General features: G+C 66.1%; 1 long non-coding RNA gene across 1 annotated transcript; it reads right to left on the bottom strand.

Moving 5' to 3' along the window:
- Positions 1-2427, bottom strand: LOC102746956 (uncharacterized). The gene is made up of 5 exons (XR_434968.3): positions 1120-2427; positions 905-1030; positions 710-827; positions 506-634; positions 1-420 (listed from the first exon to the last, which is right to left on the bottom strand). It is a non-coding gene; the product is annotated as an uncharacterized LOC102746956 (long non-coding RNA).
- Between the last annotated feature and the right edge of the window lie 3465 nt (positions 2428-5892).

Raw genomic sequence — 5892 nt, forward strand, 5'->3', positions numbered from 1 at the left:
TCACACGCTCGGCCGCACCTGGGCACCCCCAGAGGTGGACGGCAGGCGGGCGCCGCAGAGGCCAGGCACACTCAGCAGTTCGCTTGCACACTCGCTCGGGGGCTCAAGGCCAGTTCCACGACTCCAAACCAGTGCAAACGACTTAGTGCAAATTGAATTCAGGAGGGACGGGGAAACAGAGTCATGGCGGCTTTGAGTCTCCCGGGCAAAAAGGAAAGCAAAGAAAGGAAATGAGAGAACAGAGAAAAGGAAGAAGAGAAGAAGGGTGAGGGGCGTGGGGGCGTGGCGGCTGGTGGTCGCCTGGCCACGGCAGGGTGGCCACGGAGGTGAAGTTGCCAGGCGGGGGGGTGACGGACGCCACGGGGGCTGCTCATTGCTGATGGTGGTGCTGTCAGGCTGATCTCGTTCCTTTAGCTTAACCTGTAGAGAGTGAGCGACAAGACACATGAGTGGGGCCGGGCAGGGCGGCCGGGGAAGCTTCCGGAACAAGGGCGCCCGCACTCACCTTCCAGAGCCGATTCCTGAGTCAAGTAGTGTAGTGGTTCCAGAATGCAGCATATTCTTGAGTCAGAGCTAGAGGGACTTGAAGAAGTCCCGGTTCCAAGGCCCAGGCATGAGCTGGGTAGCACCATTTCTGCGGGAGGGGAGAGAGTCAGTGCCCGGCACTGGGGCCCGGGCCCGCTCCCCGGGGTGGCCGGGGGCTCCTCACCTTGTCATTTGGAGGGTTCTAGAGGTCCAGAGAGCAGCAGTGTGTTGACTCCTTCAGGAAGGCAAAGGAACGAGACCCGTAGGTGTTCTGACTCCCCGCGGTGCCAGCCTGGAATGTTCTACGGAAGGAAGAGTGCTCGTGAGTGCTTTGCGGGGCGGTTGGCCTGGAGGGGCCGTGCTTCCCACCTGCACTTACCAGGAAGGCCGGACGGCAGCACGTCCATCCTCACCGTCACACCGGACCATGTCATACCCCTCCGAGCGCAGCCTCGCGCCCGGCCTTCGGTGGCTGGAGGGCACGTCACCCATACTGGAGACCTGGCTGTGGGGGTGGAGAAGGCGGTTGAGTGGGCGCAGAGAGCTGGGGGTGGGGTTGGGGTCGGGCACGCCGCCAGCAGGCTGGGCACTCACCCCTGTCTCCAGTCTGAGCCTGGAGGCACCAATCGCTGCTCCGTCGTTGCCCACAGGGGCCCGCCTTGGCCTCGGGCTCCGGAGGCCCGTGCCTCCCCTGGCTCGCCGCCAGGCTCCCGCTCCTCACCCCTGCCTGCGCCCCGACCCCCCACCAGAGCTCCCAGTCACTCCGCCCCAACCTCCTCGCCTAGTCCGGCCTCACCAGTGCCCTTGACTCCCCTGGACGCTGTCCTGTCTGCCATGCCAGCCCCAGGGCTGAGCGGTGAGGGCGTACGGTGTCACCAGGTACACCCGGGCCCTCTCCCCGCCAGCGTCTGGGTTGCAGTGCCACGTGGGATCGACCGTCTGCAGGCCGGGCCCCCAGCAGCCTCCTTGCTGCAGAAATCTCTCTGGAGCCCATACCTGCAGCCGCCGCTCCCTCCGGGTGACGTCCTTCTGCGGGTCGCCCCGCGCACTGCTCCTTCTCTCCCGCTCACCAGCCCTCGAGGCTCCGACTCGGGCCTTGGGAGGCCCATGCTGGAGCCGCTCCTGTACCTTCTACTAAATGAATTTCGGTGGGTGAGATGTAGTGACGGCTGGGGACCCTGCTGCGCCCTGAGTCCCCACCTCATCCTGTCCGACCCAGGCCTGGTGCCCCCCACAAGCTGGATCCCCTCAGCCACCTGTCACCTCCCACGCTGGCAGCCCTGCCTCATCTCCCGCCCGCTCTCCTGAAATGCTCGTTCTGCCTGGGAAGGGCGCACGGCCCCCCCAGCCTGCACAGTCTCAGCTCCCCCTGAGACAATGTCACCTGTCCTGACCGCCCTCCTTCGTCCTGCCGCTCTGCCAGGAGGTCAGCCACCTCTCCTTGCTGCTCCTTGCTCCCTGCAACCTCCTTCTTGCAGGAGGCCAGCAAAGCAAGGCCCAGGGAGGGGAGGGGACTCACCTGGCCAACAGACCGCTGTCCTCACTTACCCACGGCTGCCAGCAACAGCCCAACTGCCCCAGGTCCTGGGCGAACCCCTCACCAGCTCCCCTTGTCCACCAGCCGCCACGACCTGAAACCAAAACTGACCGGGATGAATGTCTGGCTCCCCCCTCTTCCCTCTACACCCCCAGCTTGGGCCCACCGCATGCCATGCCGATGTCACCCAGACTCCAAGACACCTGGGACCCCACGCCACACTCCCGCCAGGTGCCCACCAGCCCTGCCCAAGCCAGCCCCTCAACCCTCGGCCACTCCTGCCAGACTCCAGATTTCCAAGGTGATCCTTGGCCCACTCAAGCTTCCCTACACCCTGTCCCCATCTTCCCCTGGTTGCCCCCAGTACCCCACGCTTCCCTGGTTACCCCTCGGCACCCCTGCTTCCCCAGTTTCCCCCGAACCCCCCCATCCCACCCCACCCACCACCCCCTCCCACACCCTGCTCTCCGGCCCTAGCCCGGGCTTTTTCTAACTGGGGTGGCCCCGCCCAGAATTCCCGCCCCTGCCCTGCCAGCCAATCAGAGTGGGGACCGTGTTCGGGGCCACCGCAAGGCCCACCTCCGCCCCAGACCGGTCCAGCGCACGTTCCTCACCCGTCCCAGAATTCTCCAAAGACGGCATTCTCCACACCCCTGCACTGGTATCCCGTAGACAGGGCCTGGCATTGTCCCCAAATGTCCCCCTCCCCTCGGGTCGGAGCAGCCGGGTCCCCTCGGGGCAGACCATGCACACTGCTGCCCGTCCAGCCCGAGCGCGGCGAGTGCACTCTGCTCCTGATGGGCGTTCTGGCCACAGGCTCCGGGGGGCTTGCGCAGGACTCGGGGCCCCCCTCTGCCGCCACCGTGGCTGAGACCCCACACTCACCCTAGGGCCCCAGAAGTCCACGGGGAGCAGTCACATGGGGGTGAGCGTAGGGGATGAGGGCTCAGTTTGGGCCACGGGAAGCACCCAGGGGTCTCGGTAGGTCAGGGTGAGTGACGGATCCCGGCTCCCGCACCGTCCAGTTGACAGTGGCTGTTGGGGCCAGAGCGGCTTCCACAGGGCAGGCCTCCCGCTGCGGTGGGGGGCGTGCTCCAGGTCCCCTGACCGCTGCGTTCCCGTCACCCGGACAAGGCGCACCCGCCAGGTTCCAGGGCTCGCGGGCGCGCTCTGGTGACTAGCGCCCCGCGCCCCCGCCTGCCTGGGGCACTGCCGGCTCAGGAACCGAACAAAGACCCGAGAGCTTCAAGATAGCCAAGCCGTAGCCTTGGCCGATCTGTCCCTGGAGTGACCAGCTCGGCCTTACTGGGGGTTATCGGGGCCCGCGGTCCACAGGGTTCGCCCACCAAGGCTGGGGTGCTGGCACCACGGGCAGAGCCCGCGGAGGCGAGGGAGCTGGAATCAGCACACCTCAGAGAGGTCCGCAGGTAGACTCTGCTCCTTGGACCCCACCAGAGTGCCAGGTGCCACCCACCACCCGATGCCCCAGGCTTTCTCATGGCAGAACCCCCAGATTTACTGTGGGAAAAACCCAGACCTCGCCATTGGCGGACTCCTCTAAGTTAGGACGGTGCAGACCGCCACTTTCCGCCCTAAGCGGACCCCAGGCTCGGCTGTGCCGGGCGGTCCGCACTGCCACCTCGCGGCCATTGCGGCAGACACACCACAACGGGCTCGGCACCGTGCAGGGGCGTGCGGTGGGACTCTGGGGCTTGGCTCAAGGCGCGGCAAGAGGCCCCGAAACCCTCCCGCGCTCGGCAAGGCAGCGCCCGGGACGCTGCGCTGCTGGGGGCACCTGTGGGATCTCCCTCTGAAGCCGACACCGCGCTGTCTCCGGCGTGGGGATCCCTCGCCGTCCCCAAGCATACCCTCTCGTCTCCCCAGCTTCAACCACGCGGGCGGGGGTGGCTCAGGTGGGGTGGCTCCGACAAGCACCCCGTCTTCGCGATGACCCCCGGGGACCGCTGCGGCTGCGGGATCAGGCCTGGGCGGACCCGGGCCGCCGTGCGGGCGGACCCCAGCCTCACTTTGGGCGGTGCCGCCACCTCGCGGCCCCCGCTGTCTCCGACACCCCCAACTGACTCGGCACCGTTCAGGGAGTGCAATCAGCTTGGTGGTTGGCACCCGATGCAAGGGGGAGAGCCCCGAAATCCACCTGCGCTCGGCAAGGCAGCACCCGGGACCCTGTGCCCAGGACCTGTGGGAAGGGTCTCCCTCTGAAGCCGACGTGGCGGTGTCTCCGGGATGGGGATCCCTCACTGCACCCAAGTATTCCCTTCCATCTCCCCAACTTCAACCGCGTGGGCGGGGGTGACTCAGGTGGGGTGGCTCGGTCGAGCTCCCCGTCTTCGCGATGACCCCCGGGGACCGCTGCGGCTGCGGGATCAGGCCTGGGCGGACCCGGGCCGCCGTGTGGGCGGACCCCAGCCTCACTTTGGGCAGTGATGTGTGAGTCGGTGCCGCCACCTCGCGGCCCCCGCTGTCTCCGACACCCCCAACTGACTCGGCACAGCCAGAGTGCAACCAGCTTGCAGGTCAGCACCCCATATGAGGAGGGACCCACAAATCCTCCCGCACCTGGGCCCCAGGACCCCACACTGCCTCAGGTCTAGTGTGATCTGTTTCCCTCTAGCGTCTGGGCTCCCTGTCACCCCAGGACACCGGGCCCCCTACATTCCTAAGTATCCCCTCTCTGGAGAGGTGGCATCAGGATCCTAGGGTGCAGTGGGGATTCCACTCTTAGCAGCACGTGGACTCCAGTGCAGACCCAGTGCGCGCCGGTCGGGAAACGCGGCTCCACGAGCCCACTGTGATCCCAGAGTGCGATGTGGGAACTGGACCCTTGGCCACAGAGCATGCTTGCCACATAAGATCCCTGCCTTTTAATGACCCCCCAGGATGCTGGGGTGTCTCCTGCACCCCACATTGGTGGCTGTGCTCGGGTGCCCGGGCGACCATTAGGACCTTCCGCAGCAGGACCGGGAGGCAGCTGCACGCCCAGGTCATTAGCATCTGAACACCTGAATTGAATGGAGATGTTAATGCCTGTTGGCCTGGGGTCTGCGGGGCTCCGAGTGTTCCCTTGGCTGCAGATGCCAGCTCGGTGAAAAAGCCGAGTTTGGGGGCTGTCTTTGGTGGTGCCAGGGTGCTGGGTCCAGTGTGCAAAGTTCCAGGTTGGGTGGCAGGTGCTGTCATTGTCATGCCTGGGAGATGTGACACGAGTCCCACTCGATGGCGCTGATGGCTTTGAGGGGACCTGTGTCTGAGGGGCTACGGATGATGTGCCCTGACCTCATGCCTGGGGGGGCTCAGACAAGCACCCCTTCTCCCTGATGACCCTCATGGACCACTGCGGAATCAAGCCTGGGCGGACCCGGGTCATACCGCGGGTGGACCTCAGCCTCAGCCGTGACACCCCTAATGTGTGAGTCGGTGCCGCCACCTCGCGGCCCCCGCTGTCCCCAGCACCCCCAAGCAAACTCGGCACCATTCAGGGCGTGCAATCAGCTTGGTGGTTGGCACCCGATGCAAGGGGGAGAGCCCCGAAATCCACCTGCGCTCGGCAAGCCAGCGCCCGGGACCCTGTCCTGCCCAAGGCACCTGTGGGGATCCCTCGCCGCCTCCGAGGATACCCTCTCATCTCCCGACTTCTTTTCAGCCTTGGGTGACTCATATGGTTGTTGGCCCGGGGTGGCTCCGACCCGTTCCCATCTCCTTGATGACCCCCGCGGACCACTGCGGACCCGGGACACGGCGCAAGGGGACCCCAGCGTCAGGCGCCTCGGGTGGTGATGTGTGAGTCAGCGGTGCCACCTCGCGGTCGCTTCTGC

This window comes from Leptonychotes weddellii, chromosome 11 (genome assembly GCF_054177405.1).
Source record: "Leptonychotes weddellii isolate Sample4059 chromosome 11, ASM5417740v2, whole genome shotgun sequence".
In the NCBI taxonomy this organism is placed as follows: Eukaryota; Metazoa; Chordata; class Mammalia; order Carnivora; family Phocidae; genus Leptonychotes; species Leptonychotes weddellii.